Genomic DNA, 21916 nt, shown 5'->3' with positions numbered 1-21916 from the left:
TCAGCGGGCTACCCCCCGTCTTTATTAACTTCCGTTGCCGAAGTCCTACTCAGGGAGGTTAAGCAGGAAGGAGCTATAACACGCAGAACCAGAGACCGCACCACAAGGCCTGTCATAGTTCCCTACATCCACAACTTATCCCACAAGCTCAAGAAAATGGCCAATAGAGTCAACGTAGACGTTGTCTTCTCCGCGCCAAATAGACTTTCTAGCTTATGCAAGAAGGTCAATGGGAGATCTAGTCGACCAGTTGGATGTATCAAAAACCACCTGAACAAGTTCGTGTCCTGCAATGAGGGAGTCATCTATTCCTTCCCCCTCACATGTGGCAAGTGTTACATCGGACAGACGGGTCGCTGTCTAAATGACCGACTTCGTGAGCACCACAACAATGCCATAAATGCCAACTCGGGTCATTTAGGCCTCCACTGCAGAGCGTGTGGATGTTCCCCCCTCCTAGACAAATGCACCATACTGGGACAGAGCAGGGACAAAACGACGCGGGAAATAGTAGAAATCGCTAACATTGTAAGGCTAGATAGAATATGTGTTAGCACTCCTTCGCTAGCCTTAACGGAAAAAGAGTTGAACTATATAGAAAAAGCACAGTAGCAACGTCCGCTGTACAGGGAATTCATTACTTTTTTCCTTCTATATTTTTTCTTCCTTCTATATTTTGTTTTTAATCCTTTTTTGTTCTTGCCTTTTCTCTTTTTCATATGACCCTTGTTTTTTTGTTTCACTGCCATTTGCATCGGAGTGAGTGAAGATGAAGATGAGGCATAATACATTTGAGTTGTCAGTCAGCGCTGCGTGAGTGTTCTTCCTGTGTATGCGTGATTTTCGTTTTTAAGTGTGTCTGATTTTGTGCGCTGTGAAGCATTATCGTAACAATCTTTCTACAAGAGACTCCTAAAGCCGCTCGCCAAATTTTAGAACGCGTAATTAAGAGTCTTTGTTGTTGTTTTTTGGCGACACGTCAAAACTTTGCCGGCGGCATATCGAAACTTTCTGCTTGTAGCGCAATCGCACCAATGCCGAAACATTCTGCACAATTATTGTCCCGGCTGCCAGGAGATAGACACGGCCTAATTCTAGAGGTAATCTGGAAGAACACCTTTAGGAAAACGATCAATTGTCGCGAAGTAGGTTGCAGCACACTTACGTTGACGAGACGGGACTTGAATGGTGTAATCCGAGACAGATGTCAACACGGCCAACGCAAAACCACCACTCGAACACAAAAACGAGAAGGAATATTCAACACGATGTAGCACAAGCTGTCATTTGTAGAACCGAACACTAAACGCATCACAAAAAATTCTTGGTTCCTTTGAAGAAGCTATGAAGAAGAAGCAGACATTCGTAGCAGCCACGCAGGGCGAATTCACACGCCACACTAGGTCCGGCTAAACACAATCCGAGATGGCCAACGGCTAATGCGTCCTCCCTCAAACCGTACGCGTTCACGTACCGTCTAACACGCTTTCAGCTTAGGGAGAGAGAGAAAAGGAGAGAAGGAGAGGCCAAAACGGGTGTGCACGAACAAAAGGCTTATCTTATGGGGCCACAACGAGGGGATTTGTCACTTGTACCGAAGGTTGACAGTGCAGTGAATGATATGTGTGGCCTTGGGCTCCAGGAAGGTGCCATGTCCTACTTTATCACCAGCTTATAGACTGTAGTCACGTGACCCTAACCGGAGACACGATTGGCCTAAAACACGCGTAGCGTCTACCCTGTTGTCAATACCGAGTGAACATACAGCTCTGGGATGTCCAGCTTTTGAAGTTCAAAAGAAGCTGTCCATCTCGAAAGTGACCAAAACGATGCGAGTTTGAAGATACTATGTTTTACGCTGTACAACCCACATTATAATGTTTAATGAAAAAATAAACGCGACTATTTTTTGTGCACGGTATCCACAAATAAATAGATAAATAATTATGTATGTATATTACTTATCAATAAATTTAAAATTATGCCTACACTGTTAGGTTCGCGTTTTTAAATTTCAAATTGTTTTACGAAAGAGTTACACATAAAAGACACCACGGACAGCACATCTTTTGACTTTCAACACACGATGAATCGCCGACGCTCGCAAACGAGCGGATGCGATGCTGCGCGAACGGTTTTTGAAAGAGCTGCGTATTGTACTCCGCGCGCAACGGCTTCGCAGCCGTTCGAAGGGAAAAGGATTCGGGACGACGAAGTAGCGCGTTTTGCATCTTCGGTAAGCTAACGGTTCGTGTTTACCCGCTCAATTTAGCGGGGAAACATTAACAAAATTAGTTTCACTGCCAGATTTAGCGGGAAAATTGACGTCACGTGACATACGTACGAATTCAATTTCTCGCTAAATTTAGCGGCGCGGTTACACCGATGGCGACGCCGACACCGCTTAACTCGGAAACGGGTGCTAAGAGCTGTGACTAAAATCCATTATTTGATTAACTCGCTTTCCGATCGCGCTTCGTCATATTTTCAGACATCAAAGAGACAACCGAATTTCATTTGTCTTTCAACCTTTAAAGGCGCAATTGATTAATTTGTCCAAATACCTGCAATAACTTCACTTTAAGGATGTTAACAATGACGATGTCGAGGCTTGTCATCGCGTACCTACACTCTAAGAAAAAAGGGAGGAAAAAAGTAGCAACGGCGCGCCTTCCTCCCTTCTACCGACGCGCCTCCAAGCGGACACGAGAAAAGGGGAGGAACGAAATGTTTTTCTCCTTCTCCAGGCAGACGGGAGAAAGCTTTCGCCCTCCCGACTCATCGTCTTTCGGTTTCGTTTTTCGAGCAGGTCGCGCACGTTGTTTAATAAATAGCTGTTGAGTCGATTGAGCTTCAGCAGCAGCGAAGGCCGCCTGTAATTCCGTCTTCTAGTTTAAACGTCCAGAACATTTCGGTTGCATTGACATTTTTATCACTAATTTTATCAAACGAGCAAACGAAGCCGCTAGAAACAGCGAAGTCCCGGAGCAGTGCCAGCAGCGCCACGAACACTGGGGGATGGCCGTCTCCGGATTGCGTGACTCGCGCGGCACGGAACTACAGCCACTGCAGGCTGCAGCACTACAGACTACAGTAGCGAAAGCACGCGGAACTGTGTCGACGTTTTCGACGTTATGGAAACCGCAGGAACTGCGTCCAAGACAGGCAGGTTTTGCTGCCGGCTGCCTGGGTGCCTTCCCCCCTGAGTTTGGTTCTGTTTTCCGATGCCGAGTGCAACCGGCGTTCAACGTGGTTTTGTGTTTGTGCGTGTCAGCAACATAGCTGCAACATCGTGATGGCAGTGTCGGGTTGTGAACAGAAGACTGGAATTATCGCCGATGTGACCATGTGTTCGCGTATCAGTGGTGTAACAAGAAGATAAGAACGTAAACTGTTGGGCATTGATGCCGCTGGTCGGGTTGTGATCGGAGGGGGCGGGGTGTCGCAGGTTGACATTCCGCTTTACATTCAAAAGTTTAATACCCCTTGAGGGATTACGTGCAATCGATCAACGTGCGGATAGTCATGGTCTGAACAGTAGAAGCTCCTATCGTACAGTGGCCAATGTGACTGTCGGAATTGTCTCGTCCCCGACAGCGATTGTGCTCAAGGGCAAGGACTGAACAGTACGAAATCGTGACGTAAAGTACGTATATGTATATTTACAGTATGGAATTTCGGCATTAAAAACAATAATAGGTAAAATCGAAAAAAAGCTACCCTTTATTTTGCTGTTTAATTATACGGTTGCTGGAGAAACTGCCCTCCGTGGTGCGCTGGGATGAGCGCTAGAAGTTTTCGGGCTCGCCACGGCGTAGTTCCGTACACTTAAACCTGCCGCAAGTCGCGGCTTTGACTACATTCAAGTTGATCGAAAAGCAATTTCTCAGTCCGTGAAGCATCACTTCCAGCTACTGAATATCCGCTCTACAGAGATTAATTCAAACGGCAATTGCAGCTCTGCGCGAACAGCACAAATAGAAAAACAAATAGAAATACAAGCTACGACGTGCCGTGTGGGGAAACAAACTTATGGCTTCGAACCGCATTGGAGCGGCTTGATTTATTGGCTTTCAAATAATTACGGCATGATTGAGCGTTTACTTTTTAATAAGAGATTCAACCCCTGAGCCATTCAAAATACTCTCAGAGGTATGACATTGCAGGAAAAAATTCAACATGCTGGGAATATTTTTTATTGCTTAGGGAGTCACCGAAAAGTTCCGCACGTTCAAAACGACCAGTATAAAAGACGGAAACGCAGAGCACGGGCGTAGTGTTCGGGTTAGTGTGGTGTTCCGTTGTATTGATATTTGTGTGAGCAGTGCATGTGCTTAATGTATGTTCACCTGATGCTTGTAATAATGTGTATGGGTGTCATGTGTGTATAGTGGAGGGTCCTCAGGCGCAGTAGTGGCCTGAAAGAAGCAAATTATTTTTTGTAGAACATGAATTGGGCGGTACCCAGCGCCACCTAGCCTAGCTACTTGCAATTACTCTGCTTGACCCCGCCATCTGGTGGCTAGCGATTTAACCTTCTTTCACGCTACGCGATAAACAGCGGCTTCGAGTTCGTTCTTTCGAGAGCGGCTTTCAGTTTCGCGGAGTGAGTTTGCCCTTCTCCGTGATGTGCGGTTGACGAAGGAATTGTGATTCGAGCAACACCAAAGGTAAGACGCAAAGTGCGCGAAGTAACTGGGTGTCGGTTGTCTCCGTTTAACATCGCAGTGCTGTTGACGAGAGACTGAGTAACTGCTTTCGAAACGCAGGTTTCTGTACCTGTGGGGGGAATCTGGCTTCGGAAATAAACACAGTTTGCGGAAAGCTCGTGTTACGCTTTCATTTGCTGCTGCTCTCGTCCCGTACAAGAGACGTAGCGTCCTCGTTAAGCCTTATTGGGCTCGATTTGCTCGATTCGGGGCCGCCATATTGAGATGCAAGCGACGGAGGAACTTTGCTCCCCTGCTTCAGGGACGAAGGTTTCTCCCTTTCTAAAGGAACATAGGTTACAAGACCGTTCCTCCCGTAAGGGAGGACTATCCGTACCCTTTTTTCTAAGAGTGTACGCGAGATGAGGGCAAGAAAAACGTCATCGTGCAGTTCAGAAGCTGGCAGAAGAGAGACGCCGTTCTTGCGAAGGCTCGTAAGAGTCGCATCAGGAACCGTGATGTAGGAATGGCGAACGAAACTCAAGTTTATCTCAATGAGCACTTATGTCCCGCGCTGAGGCGGCTTCTTTCTCTTGCGATTGCAAAGAAACGTGAGTGTCAGTGGCGATTTCTGTGGACGCGGAACGGTAAAATCTTTGCACGCAAAGCAGAGCACGGTCCGGTAGTACACATCGTATCTGAAAGTGACTTGTGCAAAATTGTGTAAGCGAAAACTTTGCTAGATTACTATATCTTTCCCCTAATATGCTTTATCAAGAGTACGGATTGCCATCTGATATTGCGGTACGAAAACAGTCAAACGACTTTCTTTCTTTTGTTCATGTCAACGCGCGTTCTCTTGCGCCTAAGCAGGATCAAGTTTCTGCTTTTCTTGGCGGGTTCAACCTCCGATTTGACATTGTTATGTTTTCTGAAACATGGTATCACACAGAAAGCGATATGTTAGTCTTGCATGAATACAATCATTATTTGATAAACCGAAGTGGAATGCGAGGCGGTGGCGTAGCGACGCATGTTAAACAGCAGTTATCATGCGAAGTGCTGGAAAAATTCACACTTATCACCACAGATTATGAAGCACTTGGTTTGCTAAGTAACAGTGAAATGTTTGGAGTTGTGTATCGTCCCCCCTCTGGTAATCGGAACGTTTTTCTTGATTTTATTGAAGAAATATTAGGTTTCGTATCAATTCATTGGTATCGCTTGCTAATTGGGGCGATTTCAATATAAATATGCTTGATGATAACGGTGCATGCTCGTGATTTTAATAACAGAATAAATTCTTGCGGCTACCAGAATGTCATCACGACCCCAACTCGTGTATCACTCACTGGTCAATCCATCCTTGACCTTTTTATTGTCAATATAGGCACACCTATTCAAGTGGCAGGTACAAAATGCTATGATATTAGTGATCATTGTCCCATTTTTATAGCGTATTCTACTTCTAGATCGTGGGAAAAACACGTCAAACTAAATTAACATATCGGTGCCTTTCCAGCAGAAATCTGCATACTTTCCGTAGGTATATCGTAAATGCTGACTGGTCATCCGTCTATAGCAAAACCAACGGTAGTGACGCTTATGACGAGTTCTTATCAATGTTTCTTCATCATTATAATGCCGCTTTTCCTCGCATAACCGAAAAGCAAAAACAAAAAAAGAAAATTAGGAAGCCTTGGATAGGACCTGAACATTTAAAAATGATCAATGAAAAAACTAAACTTTTTAAAGCGTTCTTACGTACGAGGGAACCATGTAAACTTGCAGCTTTTAAAAAAAACATAGAAACAAGCTAACCGCCGAGTTAAGGGAGGCGAAAACATCTTATCTAATAACCCTTTTTTTAAGTGTCCAAAAAGCACCCTGAAAGAGTATGGAAGATAATAAATGAGGTTCTAAAACGACAAAACGCGAAATGTAACACAACTGAATTAACGATAGGAAACAACAAACTTTCAGGGGTCACATTATCCGATCATTTCAATAAGCACTTTGTGAATATGGTTAGACCGCTGAATAACATCACTGGTTCGAAACCCGGGTACCAATGTAGTGAAACTGCGTTTCTTGAACCTACGGATGAAATCGAGATTTGTCGTACATTTATGAGCTTAAAAAACACCCACTCAATAGACATAGAGGACGTTCAGATAAACCCTGTAAAATACGTAATTGATGCTATCGCTCCCTGCCTAAACTACATATTTAATCTAGTTCTAGAGTTTGGTTGCTTTCCCAGTAGAATGAAAAAGGAGAAAGTTTCGGTCATCTTTAAAGGAGGAGAGAAAAATAACTTAAACAATTATAGGCCAGTATCCATTCTTCCGGTGTTCTCTAAAGGACTTGAGAGAATAATTTTTATACACATTAATAATTTTTTCTCTAAACACGATATACTAATAGACAGTCAACATGGCTTTCGCTAGGGAAAATCAACAGAAACAGCACTTTTAACAATGAAGGAAATTATCATTAAGAATATTGAAGGAAATCGGCTTACCCTCGGAGTATTTATTGACTATAGTAAGGCATTCGATTACATAAATCACGAGATATTGCTAAAAAATTTGCACGCATACAGTGTCCGCGGTGTTGCCCAATCGTTGTTACAGTCTTATCTTTATGACCGGAAGCAGTGCGTATCAATAGATAATAACATTTCACCTTCCAAATTAGTTACTGCCGGTGTTCCACAAGGAAGTGTTCTAGGACCGTTCCTTTTCAATGTGTATATTAATGATGTTGTTCAGCAAGATAGTAACGCAGTCTACGTGACCTATGCGGATGACATGAGCCTGTTTATTTCCGGATGGGATACAAATGAAATAATTTTAAAAGCTGAAAGGGAACTTTCGAAACTGTGGCACTGGTCCAATGAGAATGGTGTAAAAACAAATACAAATAAATCTAAGGCTATTTTATTCAAAACTACACATAAGCAGACAGAAATAATACACGATTTATTACTCGGTGATACTTCTATTGAAATAATTAACAAACACAGGATCCTTGGAGTTACATTTTCTTCCAATATGACATGGACAGATCACATTGAAGCTTTAGCTAAGTCCTCATCATCGGCGACAGGAGCCTTGTCACGATGTCAACACATCCTTCCATATAATGCAAAACTTCATATTTATCATGCCCTATTCACTTTACACATAAATTACTCCACGCTCGTATGGGGCACGACCACAGCAGGAAACGTACACACCATCCTTGTTCTTAAAAAAAAAGCGATTCGATATATTGCTAATGTGCCACGATTACACTCAACCGCACAATTGTACACTCAGTATGGTATAATAAGCGTAAAAATATATATGAATTTCGTTTATTGCAACCTTTCTTCTTGTCAAATGAAAGTTTCAACTCCTTTGTGAAAAGAACATCTGACTTATCGAAACAAATAAGTGACCCTCGCTCCCGCAGCTGTGACAGGTGGTTAGTGCCGCGCCGGCGCACTGAATACTTCTCGCAGTCGCTGACATATAACGTACCCTTTACTCTAAACAAGTATCTAGAACAAAATATTTACTTCGATACATTTACTAGAAAAAAAAATGCGAGATTTTTTTTGTAAACAACAGATGATAATGCATTAGACTCTATCTTGTATATGGGAAAGTTTTGGTGTTGAAGCCTTTTTTTTGTCATTTTTGCTAGAAAACAGAATATCTGAGAAATTTCATCCATGTCATTTATAATTCCCTCAACGGTTCATAATCCTTATATAGTCTTCGACATGTACCATATAGAAATGTATACATTCACACGGTGAATGTGTACGCATATTGTTATGCCTCATATTTTTTGTATTTTTTCACAATATGTTGCTGTCTGCATGGGCCCCCAGGCACTCTCAAGCTGTCAATGACAGCTTTTTCGCCCGGGGACCCCCAACACTGTGTTTGAAATAAAAATTGAATTGAATTGAACAATAGTTAACCAATTACATGAGATCCATGCAATATTTATCAATCAACTAGTGTTTTAGCGAGAACATATGACTTGTTGCTGGCACGACCGAAGCGGGCCCATATATCATTATCAGGGGCTATATTTTCACGCGTATATCGCGATGTACAGCCGTATTTACGCACTTATACGGCCACATCTGGCAGTATTAGCCCACTTATATGTCGAAACACGGCCGTATTGGCTCCTATATATGGCGGAATATGGCCATATTTGACTGCTTTTATTATTATATCTGGCCGTATATGAAATATATTAGGGCCATATCTGACATTTTCGTATGGGCCTGATCGCGGCTTTTCCAGTACACTGCACAATCATAATAACGTGATAGCTTCCTTCTAGAACAGTGGACCTATAATTTCTACCAAATTTCGTTTCCTTTTTTCGTGTCTCTTAACGCGCTGAATGGCCTTCTCAGCTTTAGCGGTGCTTTGAAGGCACTTTTCCGGCTAATCCGCGCTTAAAATGATCAAACAAATACGATATTCATACATACATACTTTTCCTTTTTTTCCCTTCGTCATGGCTCAGGTTTAATTAATTAGGTCCAAATTTTTCTGTTGTTTTTTATATCGAAAGCTACTTGAGCTTCCATTTAACACAAGGCATATCAGTTTTTAAGATCGCATGTCATCAGTTAGATCTTCCATGGCAAAAAAAGTACACCGTACACTCATATTACACTTTCCTATAGGCTAATCAAGTTCGAATAAGTTTGCTTTTATTACTAGAAAGGACCCTAGGGTAAGCCAGCCAAGCGACATGGCCGAGCCAACCGCTCACTGCAACGCAGCTAGAGTAGAAGCTTATAAAACAAGCCTCCCCCCCTTGAAAATATTGCTGGCCAAGCCACGTATACAAATGTCTTTTATGACTTGATCGATTTGTTTTAAAAAAATATCCGTGAAATCTACACTAATAAGGTCTGGGCGAGTAAGTTGTATGGCCAGGGGACATAATATAGGGCTAATCGTCACGATAAGCGTGACTATGAACTAAAATTTATTAACAATCTTTTTTAATTGCAAATGGCTTCACTTAGAAACGTGCTGAAGCTCATCAAAACTACTAATTGAGTAAATCTGCGAAAAATTAGAAGCCCGTGGGAAGCGTGGAGTTGCGCCAAAGTTAGCGCTCCTGCAACGGACGCAAGGCAAAACTGCGGGTATGGTGCCTGGAGCGCGTCTTCGACTGGTGTGTTTAGCGTCCTATCCCGCCCATACATCAAAAGTGGACCCCAAGGGGCAACAAATGACGTCACAGAAGCCGGAGTGTCATGCTGTTGCCTGTCGCGATCCTGGCGGTTGGCCGTAGAAATGCTGGCGAAAAGCACGAGCGAACGCGAGTGTCGCTGTCGTCACGGCGTCCCAGGCGTCCCAACTTCCTGCTGCAGTAGCTTCCGTGGACTGTCGAAGTGAAGAGCGACCTGCAGCAGAACAGGCGTCTGCCATATGTACCACAACGGTTGGGATGCCGCCAGGGTCGCGACCGGCGACAACATGACACTTCTGTGATGTCATCAGGTGGAAATCTAGGGACCACTTTTTTGGCCGCGGTAAACACACCAGTCGGAGACGTTTACCAGGCACCATACTACAGTGTACTAGAATACTTGGATAGTGTTGGGACCGGAGCGGCTCGGCAACGGGAGCTCGTGAGGGCGCATGTATTGACAGTTCGTGGCGGCGCTGTAGTCGAGTTATCTGGAAAACATCGCGCAACCCGCCTTTTTTTCACTTTCAGAGGTGTACGTGTCGGTATTACGATTTTATACACGCCGTTTTACCTTATATTGTACCGCAGCGAAGGCTAGAAGCGCGAGCTCATAGCGTTGGGAGCTGCTCTTAACGCACGAGAGCTTGTGCCGCCGAGATGTGCCCTAGAGTAAGGAGCTCGCGCTTGTAGCCTTTCCTGCGGTAGGACACAAGGTGAAACAGAGTTTTCTTTATTTTTTTTTATAGTTCCGTTTCGTGTGTTTTTCACTTCGAGCGGTGCGCGTGTCGGGACCACGATTTCATAGTTCCGTGTGTTCGATCGTAATATGCTTTGAATCTTGCGTTCTGATTTTGCGGATGGTGAACGCGTAGTGCCGAAATACCGTCGGCGAGCTTGGGTGCGTATCCAGCACACGCCTGTGACTTTTCCTGGTACTTTGGCTGGGCATGCACACTCGAAGCTCACGAAGGTCGCACTCGTGCCGTTTCGAGCCTTCCAGTGATTGATCCAAAGTTTTACAAAGGGAATGAACTCAGTGTCGATACCTGCGTTAAAGCAAAGCATACGAAAAATAGTCTTTGTTCTTGGCTTGCTCCTGTTTGCTGATTATGCATTAAGATGCCTTTAATTCTCGTCATCTTACACTTTGTTTATTGGGAAGCTTTTGTAGAAAGTTTTTGTACACTGAACGATAACCTATATCAATACGTTGCAAGCCCAAGTGTGCCAGCGGAATATCAGATTTTGTTGTCTGAGTTTTACAACAACCAACTTAAAAGCTCCTTACTCACATAATCAAAAAAAGGAAATGGCTACGTCCCAGGCATGTCCAATGTTGTTATATCATGCTTTTGCAGGATATTTTTTTTTATTCTTAACAGAACTTTACAGAATTAATTAAAAGGAGGTAGTAGATACGTGTACGTCGTCTGCACTGTATACATCCGTAGATCTCGGCGTTGCCTACATGGATGAATAACCGTTGCAATATTTTGATTGCTTAGCCGAATATGCTAATTAACTTTTTAATGAACGGTTTAATGGGCCATGTTGCAATTGCAGCTTTAAAAGGAGCCATTATTAAAGGCGAACCCAATTTAGAAAGTTCGCGAAAAGTCCACGAGCTTTGAGATACTCATCGCTAAAATTTTGCCTTTCTTCGCTTAATTAAAAACCGCGCGCTGAAAGTGCGAATGAGGCTGTGCTGATATTAATGCGTAGAGGAATGACAGTTGTTCCTGTCTCCTCGTCACTAACTCGAGAGCGTGTCTTCGGTGGACTCGCCGGTGCCACACATCAAGACGACTAAGTCACTATTCTTCGTATTATTTTCATAACGCGGTTTCGGAATCAAGCGAAGAAAGGCAAACTTTTACGATAAATTTCGCGAACCTCGTTGCCCTTTCGCGAATTGTCGAAATTGTGTTTGCCTTTAATAATGACTCCTTTTAAAACTGCCATTGCACCATGGCCAATTAAGTCGTTAATAAACAAGTTAAAACAAATTTTGGTTAATTATTAAACATTGCAACGGTTATTCACCTATTTATTGTCCACCGAGCTCTACAGATATAACGAAAGACGGCATCCACATATCTGCCACATCCTTTTTTTGTAAAATATGTAAAGTTCTGTAAAGAATAAAACAAAAACACCCTGTATGTCTGCATGAACCAGATACGCCCCCTGTGAAACCATGGGTCTTCTTTCCCTTCGAATACCCAGCTCAGGCGAGACTTACCTGGTTGTCAGAAAGCAGCTGGCAGTTAAATGTATTGTTATGAGCGTGTGGGTTTCAGATGGTTTACCCTCAAGAGGATAATGCGCTGCATATTGTAATCATGTATGCGCTGCACATGGTAACCATTAGTTCAATGCCGTGCTGTAAACTATTACAACTTTTTCCTTAGCTGATCTACATGTGCTCATGTTTGCTGCTCAAAATAATGTGAAATAGTTGCTTGTTTTCTTTGAACCTTATAAAGCATTACTTGTTCAGCCCACGTTGTCTCAGTTTTTGGAGTTAAGTTCAATGTTAAAACGCGTGATAAAAGTCACGGATTATAAGCCATTTCTTACAAGTGAACGTCGGGTGGGCGTCGGATGGTCGTGGCAGCCATGAAGAAATAAAAGATTCTCACCCCTTTGCGACCGTCGCTTGGGTGGTTTGTCGCATAAATGAACACAAGAATGAGTGACAAGTGAAGCGGGCTGATTAAGGTCAAGAAAAAGAAGACGGGTGGAAAAGAAGACAGAGAAGTTATCCTGGGGTATTAAAAACACACTAAAACAATCTCGGATTTCAGTATGTGCCGTTTCGTTCCGTTATAAAATAGGATCGAAAAAAAAACAAAAAAAAAACTGTTTCTGAGTTTTAGATATCCCATTTAAATATCTAATGTTCGGCCTTTGCAACCAAGGAAATGGGCATGTCATTTAAAATGCTCATCATCCGACAAACCGAAAGTCGCAGCTAATTCTACGCTGAAACAACCTGCAATCCGCTTCTTTAAAGTCGCAATTGTTCTTATGTAAAGGAAGGGTAATCTAGCTTGTACCGTCCAATACATTGAAGCGCCATGTTGCTAACGATCGTGCCTCAGCGTAATTGATGCCGCGGTACGACCGCTGACAGGTCGTAACTGTATCAGAAATTTTATGTGCACTCCACCAAAGCGGCACCAAAGATTCATAATTTCGCGCGTGCAGCCGCGCATGCGCACACGTTCTGGATAACGCGCCGGTGTCGACACCTGCAGCGATCAATACCACGCGCTCCAGACGAGCCCCTCCGGTCCCAACACTACCTAAGTATTCTAGTACACTGTAGTTACAGTGTACAAGAACACTACCCAAGTATTTCTTATTTCTAGCAAATTAGAGCCACGAAGACAAATTGGTCCCTTTCACTTTTACTCTTTCATGGAATGACCTGACGAAAAATTTTGAAAGCCCTAGAAATAGAAAAAAGAAAAAGGAACCGATGCGGATTTGTTGCCTACGAGTAAAAATGGCAATGTCATGCATGCAGCCTCAAAAACTACCGTCATAAATCGAAGGGGGTAGCGCGTGTTACGCGTTGTCAAGGCTCTTATGGTCGAGGCGACGGACGTACTCGTTCATAAGATCTCTGAAGTTGAGCGGGTCAATGTTCTTGCAGAGAAGGTCGAGCACAAGCCAGTCCCCCAGCTTGCTGCGGTCGCACACCCTCTCGACGTAGTCTTTGTTGGCCAGCTTAGCTCGGTTTCGAAGAACAATGACCTCACTCTGGGGATGGAGATGATTACCGCCCAGTATATCAGGACAACACCGGACATGATCGCTAGAATTATGAACCAGAACCAGAGGAAGACGTAGATCTTCTCGTTGATGATATTGATAATCAGGATGCACATGGCATCGTGCTCTTGCACGTCTCCGGAAGAACCATACATGTGGAAGGAACACTTTGTTAGCCTCGAAAAAACCTTGATCATGGGGTCGTGCCGCACGGACCAGTCCCACTCGGTGAACTGCAGCACCTTGGAACCGTAGCGGGAGAATTCCCAGGCCAAGAACATATCAATGAGGAACATCTGGCCGACAACATTGACGAAGTTCATGACCTCCGCCGCCACGCAGTCGATGAAAAACAGGCTGTGGTTGTTGAGGTTGATCGAAAGGTACTCGACCAATAGCTTTTTACTATTCTCTTCGCCTCTTCGGAAAGCATCGGGTTGTTCAGGCCCAAGATAAGGCTCTTGACGCGTTCTCCTTCGATGGCCTTCCAGAAGTAGCGCTGTACGTAGAGGAGGACCGCTTGTAGAAATGGAACGAAGCACACCCTCTGGTAGTAGGCAAGTTTTACACGTTTTTCGCCCGGCGTGCACTTGTCCACACCGGGATAGGGCACGTGGACCTTGACAAATAATATGTCGATGTTTTTTTCAATGTATCTGTGCCGTTAATCTTTGAGTGATCACAAATATCAGAGAGCTAAAAGGATCACCTGATCCTGTGTCCGATGGTGTTTCTTTAATATTCAGTGAAAAACACCGGCAAACGTTTGTGGGCATAAATATACACAAAAAAAAACTGAATTTTAAATTAAACGCCGAAAAAAGTGCGCCGAATTTTGAAAAAAATAAAAACCGAAAACGCAGAACCCTATATGTGGTGTATACTCATATATGACTAGTAACTGTACGTGATATTTCAGCAGTGAATGTGAGTTGCAAGCTATAAGGTCAAACGAGTTAATCATTGCATGATAAAGATGATGGAAAATCTAGCAAACAGTTTATTGTTTAGAAGAAGATGCATGTCAGTATGATCACAAAGTATGTGCTTCTAAACACATACACTCCATTCATTTATGCACCAAAGTGAACAGCATCACATGCTCCGTAAGGTAACTAAAAGATCCAATACAAGACAATTGTAAAGCCTTCAAAAAAATAATTGCAGTTATTAGAAAAAAAGCTCCCCTCACAGACACACAAACAAAATGTACAAATATTTTCACTTCTCCATAAGGAATTATGTAATGTGCAATTCTTTCACCTATATACTGCTTCCTGGCAGTACACAGGAATGTTTGACCGATACTACCAAAATCACAAATAGGCTCTAGTGAAGGTGATCAGAATAAAGTACATGTTAGTATCAAAATTCATCATGACACCTACTCAAAGCCTTCAGCAGAGTTGTAAGTCCATACAAAAAGAAGTAAAAGCTGGAGTACAAACGCTCAGAATAATATGTCTTAAATTCAAGACCCTAAAGCTAAGTAAAAGAGCACTTGGAAGACATGATAACTGTTATCAGTGCTTTCAGAAACGGTTAAAAAGCATAACATACAATTAAAATACTTGAGAAAGGTTAAATAGTTTGCTCAGTAAACTTTGGAGCAGATGATGCAGTGAATACTAATAAATAGAGGAAATGTAAACATCCAGAAATGCTTAAAATATGAAAGCAGTCAACAAACAAATCAGTTTATGAGAGATACATCCTTTGACATATCTCGTTCCATGGTTTGGAAGATGCACAATCAGCCAGGACTCGGGAGACCAAGCATTTTATGCCTATGGTAAACCATTGCAGCACTTTGAGTATTAACTACAGCTGACTACAAATTGTTAACTAGTAGAGGTGAATAAAACATACGCAAACATTACTGCAGATAGAAGAGACAGCCAATAAGAACACATCAATATAAAATTGCATGCTTAAACATTGACATTAAAAAGGTGGATCTGCCCTCCTCCCTAGTAATGCTCGTACCACCAAATAATAAGAACATGAAACATTCTGGTCCCCCGATTGTGTTATTTATCTATGGCATGTAAGCTAAGAACTTGTAGAGTAAGTTATGCTGTAAAATTAAAATTTACCCTGTGTCGGCTAGGCTTTGAAAATGGCACGGCAGAAAAGATTATATTTTAAAATAAATATACCTACAACAGTGTTTCTTGACGCACCGTTGATAAAGAGCACTACGATATGTAATGAGGATGGCTTACAAACTTGGTGTTCAATCCGCAGCCAGAAGTCAAGGTCCATATTTAAGCTTGTCTCGTCTATAGTGGCCGTCAACCACAATTAAGGACATGCATATTCGACAACCCCAAATGGATTTGCAGGAGCACAGATATCTAAACTCCCTACAGGTTTACATTACAAATATGTTGATATGCAGTCATTCACTACCCTTTATTTTAATAATGATTGCAGAGAGGCCCTAGATCACCAAGTGTTGATTTTTCTTCCGTAGGGATTCACATCAACTTTCGTGGAACATAGTGGTCAGTAAATTTTTATAGTAGTATTCTAGCATCATAGGCATTTAGAGTTCATTAGAGGAAATTCTAACCCAATCGTTGAGTACTATTTATAACATCCGACGATGGCACAAGCTATGTTGGCTCAGCCCAACAGACTACAATGGACGTATAGGGATTATTTCCTCTTAACTGGGCAAATGGCTTCGGCCTGAATTTTCATATAGTTGGTATCCACGGTATATATAGTTGGTATCCACAAGTATATATGCTTGCAAAAAATTGTTTCCTTCTCAGAGAGCACCAACCTTTCAACTTGCAGTGATCATATCACAAACTACTGGCAAAATGTAACATTTAGTTATAATAAAAAAATAGAAAGGGTTCGAACATTCATAATGGGCAACTCCCAAGCAGCACTACTAAACTCCTTCACACCTCAATTCATCCAGACATATAATGGTCAAGGCTTGTGGGCGTGAGCAACATCAGGAATGTTCAACATGCGAAAATGTTTCTTTCACAACACTGAAACTATATACAAATGTTTATACATATTACATTTAATACATAGTAGAAGGAATGCCTGTCCCGCTTAAAAATGCTCCTACATCGTTATCAAAATTGGTCCTTGCTTATTGCTTCTGTACACATGGCATGTTAAACATACGAAATTATGCATCCTTGCACGCCCAGCGCTATAAAATGCCATTCCAAAATGCTTCGAAAATAAGGCGTAGCTGAATGAAATAGGATATTACACGTACAGATGATTACAATATATGATAGAAGTTGCCTCCACACAAATATTCAAAGCTCTTCCTACCTAACATCACTGACTTCAAATCGCACGGCAGTGAAACTCGCTAGAGAGTGCTACAAGAGTAAGTGTAGACGCTTGACATAACATCAGCGTCGTACACAAGAGTGAAACCGCTGGGATTGTCATGTCCTTCGTCACCTCCACCATTATATTTGTAGTGCTGCGCTTAATCAAAGTGTGAATCCCTATTTTTTGTACGTCTATCTGTTAAGTCCCTGTGCCTAAATTCAGAAACCAATCAAAATCTTGAGTAGATAACCAATCATCGAGGCCTTGACGCACCGCGAAAAACTGAGAAACGGCAGGACGCCTCGAAGTTTTGTATGCGCTCATTTTAGATCTCTTTCACACTACTACAACAAAAAAGAAATAAACTAAAAAAAAAATGATACCAATCTCGTTATGTGCCCGGACGGAAGAGCTCAAGATTAGCGACGAGTACGATGTGCGACAATGTGTGACTAAATAATTCGCGGAAGGTCGGAGTCCAGCCTCTCTCCCGAAAGGTGCATCATCCCCCCGCGTGGCGGAGTTTCCGCGGAGTACAGAATATTCTTATTCTTATTCTTATTACAGTCGAGAGAGCTAAAAAATACAAGTATCAAGGAGTATGGATATGTGATGGTGCAGAATATCTCAGTGAGCATGAAGAGTATATAATAGGTAAGGGCAACAGAAATGCAGCTGTAATGAAACATAGAGCACTTTGGCATTACAACAGGTATAAGGTGGTGAGAGAGATTTGGAAAGGGGTCATGGTGGCTGGCTTGATTTTCGGAAACGCAGTGCGATGCATAAAATCCGAAGTTCATGCAAGACTAGAAATAAAACAGCGCAGAGTAGGTAGGCTGGCTTCGCGGGCTCATTGCAAAACGCCAATCCTGGGAGTAGAAGGAGACATGGGATGGGCGTCTTTTAAGAGCAGGGAAGCGGTGAGCAAGGTAGAATTTGAGGATCGGTTGAGGCAAATGAATAGGGGACAATGGGCAAGAAGGTTTTTCAGCTATTTATACATAGGAGTATAGACAGAAAATGGAGACAGCGCACAGGGAAATTAAGAGGAAAGGTTTTGGGCTATAGTGGAGTTACGGAAGAGCAGGTCTCTGTTAAGAAGAAAGTTAAGGCCACAGAAAGAGATCGGTGGCGAGAGGGAATGCAGGCAAAGACGGCTCAGGAAAGCTATATATTAAACAAAACAGTTATTGCCAAAAAAACAATTTATGAAAAATCTAGGGGAATCTCATTGTTGTTTGAGGCGAGGACGGGTGTTCTGCGAACCAGGGCATACAGAGCGGAGTAGCAGGAAATGGATACAGTGTGCACTGCTTGTGCAGAGGAGGGCGAGACGGCTGAGCACGTGATACCCTACAGTAAAGGGCTTCACAAAATGCCTACCGAAGGCAACATAGATTTAATAAAGTCATTGGGTTTTAGAGACAACAAAGGAAGAGTGGATTTCAAGATAGTAAAGATTACCAAGCAAAGATTAAGTGAATGGTGGCAGAAAGCGAGAGAAAACTAGGTATTTTCTTATTAACTGATGACTAGGGGTTTTCAAAGTCTCATTTTATGGCTAGGTGGCGCAAGCTACCGCCCGATCTAAAGGGCTCAGCCGGATTCATCCATCCATCCTTCTATCCAGCTACGGCGTCCTTCGAGAAGCGGCGACGAGCGAAAAGAGATCACAATCTCGAACTCTTTTGTTAACCCGGAAGCAGAAACTGAATACCGATAAATATTCACTCGCTCGGACAGAACATTGCATTGCCGCATCCTGTATCGCGTGACATTATGCGACACGCGTTTCCAACCAGGTGGGTTGTGTGAACGCGTTGTCCACTTATTCATTTTAGTCAGTTCCGCTTCCTCTCCAATGTGATTGACAACGTGTTGGTCGGAGGGAGAAAAAAAAAGGTGCATGAAAGCTATTCGTTCAACGTTGCCATTGGATGGCGGGAACCCCCAAGGCCAGACCGGCTCACGAGTACAAAAGTCCGGGCTGCACAAAAATGGCTTTTGTTGTTGGCTGGCGGCTTTTGGCAAGGAGCAACGACTGGTAAATCATGTGCCCGTTTGCTTTTCATACGACGTGGGAGGCTGGTAAAAAAAAAAGAGAAATCCTGCGTAAGAAAATTCCACCAACAGAAAATGGCGGTTTCTTCTCCTATCGAGATGACGACAAAGAAATAATGGTTGGCATTACAGTTTGAGCTGCCTGCTCTTGCTAACACTACCAGTAACATTTTTTTTCTCCAAGATATAATAGGGTTTTAACTTGATCTTGTTTTCGTTCAAAATTACAGAAAGCAGAGCAACCAAATGTGGAGCCAAAGGAACATGTCACACAATTTAGCTATTTGTACCAAGTTTCGAATGCAAGCCGAATCCAGTATATCATTTTCGTCAAGCGCCAGAAGAGAGGGCGGTATTTGTTCATCACAGCTCCTTCTTATGAACTTGTAAAAGGGCACCCATCTGCAAACATAACACAACCTTTGTTCCAACTTTCGTTACAAAATTACTCGTAATTGTCTTCTTCGACATAATTGCTAAGAAGTGCAGCGGCGCGCGTGACCGAGGTGTCCAACTCTCAGCGGCATTTTCTGTGTGAAATGGCTCCCGCGCGGAGAGTGAACAAGGGACGGAGCTTTGGAAATCCGACCTCTGCAAATCGACCTGCACCCTTCCGACGCCAGGTGAGCGCATTAGCGTCGTCGTACGGCAGCGCCAACACAGGAAGCGACAAAGGCAGTGTAGCGACGCGTCATTCACTTTGTCATGGGACGCAGCGACGTAGCTATAACACCACGCTCCCGCATTTGTTTGCCATCTTTGTAAGGACGAGAGGATCCTGCCTCCCAACTAAGCTACGATGAAAATAAAAAGGCACTGGCATGGGTGAAATGGACGGGGGAAGATGTAGATGACAGCTGAAGGGCGTTCGGTCTAGGCTATACCTCAAAAGAAGGACAGTGACGGAATCAGATTGCTCATTGCTAGCTAGATCGCGGCAGTCTGTGCATGAATGGCCCGTTTGCACAATGGCAAGGATTACGATTGGCAACGCGTCAACCTGGTAAGCCTTGCGACAACTCCCAGGGATAGCCGCACGCCAAAAATAAAGAGGTGGGCTTTCAATAAATGACACGAACCTAAAACGCGATTAAAGGATAAGCGTGTCGGCGGTGTATCAGACCAGCTCGAGACTCTTACCTTCCAGCCTCCAGGTGCTTTTCCAAGTAGGAGATAAGGTTCCCATAGTGGACGGCGTCCAGATTCTTGGCCAGCAAATCGGGGAGGAACCATTCACCGACCTTACTCCGGTCCATCACTCTCTCTCCAGATAGGTGATGTTGGCAAGACGTGCCTCGGACTTGAGCACATAGAACCTCGCCGGGGGCCATAGCAGGAGCACGGCCCGGTACACGATGACCACTCCGGATAACACGGTTAGGATCACGAACCAGAACCAGAGGAAGACGTAGATCTTCTCGTGGATGATGTTGATGGGCAGGATGCACATACCGTCGTACTTCATCACGTCTCCAGAGGAGCCGTACATGTGGAAGGTACACTTGGTTAGCCTGGGAAAGACCTTGATCATGGGATCGAACCGGACGGTCCAGTCCCAGTCCGTGAACTCCAGGGCCTTGGAGCCATACGTGCAGAACTCGCCCCCTAGAAAGTCGTCCATGAGGTAGATCTAGCCGATGACGTTGTCGAAGTGGAGGATCCCGCAGATAAAGTAGTAGAAGGTGTACATCTTCTGATGGCCGATGTTGTTGATGAAGTACTCCACCAGAATCTTCCTGCTACACTTGCGCTTGTCGTCGCCCAACACGGGCGAGTTGAGTTCGAGCACGAGCGTGCTAATCTTGTTGCCTTCGCACGCGAGCCAAAGGTACCTCGGGATGTAGAACGGTACCGCCTGGAAGAAGAGCACGAAGCACACCCACTGATAGTAGCCGTGGTACACCCGCTCCTCACCAGGAGTGTACTTATCCTCACCCAGGTACGGCACCTGGATTGCAACCTTCTTGTTCCACGCATCCTTGACGCTGAACGTGGAGTGTATTCAACAGAATGTGTCCAACACTCTCGAAGGCACGCTGTCTTTAGATACGCAGTCGATGGGGTCACCAACGTACTGACGACTCGTGACCAAGATGCTGAAGGCAATCGGCACCGCGCACGTCACCTTGTAGTGCAGTCGGTAGACGCGGTTGTCGGTGACGATCGCCTTGATGAGTTCTTCAGTCCTCCGAGTTACTTATCCATGGTCGAGCTCGGCCGCTGCGTCTAGCTTGAACTTGTCGAGAGCTCGCGACCCCAGGGACACCAGCAGCGCGCGTTTCGTGGGTAGAAACAAGGATCGGTCGCAGCGGCGCGGCTAGACGACGCCGCACGTGTGTGCGCAGCTGTCAGTGGCGAACAACCGTGCCCGACCGCCGCCGAAGAGCGACGCGCTCCGCCATCCGGAAAAGAGGGCACGTGACGTCCGCCCGCCAATCCGACGCCGACGAAGAAAAGCCGCTTTAGGCCTCATTCCACAATTGGCCCTCTCCTCCCCCCTTTTATTCTCTTCCAACATAACAACGCTTAGTAGTAGTAGTAGTCACACAGCCGGCGTTTCTCCCATTTCGTAGCCGTCGCGAGGGGCGTTCCGGTCAGGGGAGAGGATTTTCGGCCCGGTTTTCGCCGGAAAGCTGTGCCCCGTCGGGTGCCGGGCGACGTCGGGGGCTGCTCTACGGCCACTACGGCACCGGCGTCCCGGCGGATGACGGAATCCCGCCCCCATCGAAAACCGACCAATCACAAAATAGAAAAGTTTCGCTAAGTTTGGAAGATTTTTCACCGTTCGGTTGCCAACAGTGAGTCAACGCTTGTTGTGTTGTTTTTCTTGTTCCTTTTCGGCGGGAATTGCTAAAAGAAGACGCAAGAAACGTCTGCACTAATGT

The 21916-nt window shown here is 44.2% G+C and overlaps 2 pseudogenes; both read right to left on the bottom strand.

Moving 5' to 3' along the window:
* Positions 1-13445: 13445 nt before the first annotated feature.
* LOC120841944 lies at positions 13446-15917 on the bottom strand (annotated as a pseudogene).
* Positions 15918-20148: 4231 nt separating this feature from the next.
* Positions 20149-21236, bottom strand: LOC120841950 (annotated as a pseudogene).
* Positions 21237-21916: the final 680 nt, after the last annotated feature.

The sequence above is a fragment of the Ixodes scapularis genome, unplaced genomic scaffold (genome assembly GCF_016920785.2).
Source record: "Ixodes scapularis isolate PalLabHiFi unplaced genomic scaffold, ASM1692078v2 PGA_scaffold3__209_contigs__length_174095766, whole genome shotgun sequence".
NCBI classification, from domain to species: domain Eukaryota; kingdom Metazoa; phylum Arthropoda; class Arachnida; order Ixodida; family Ixodidae; genus Ixodes; species Ixodes scapularis.
Note: the sequence above shows the minus strand (reverse complement) of the source record. Positions and strands in the feature narration are given on the sequence as shown.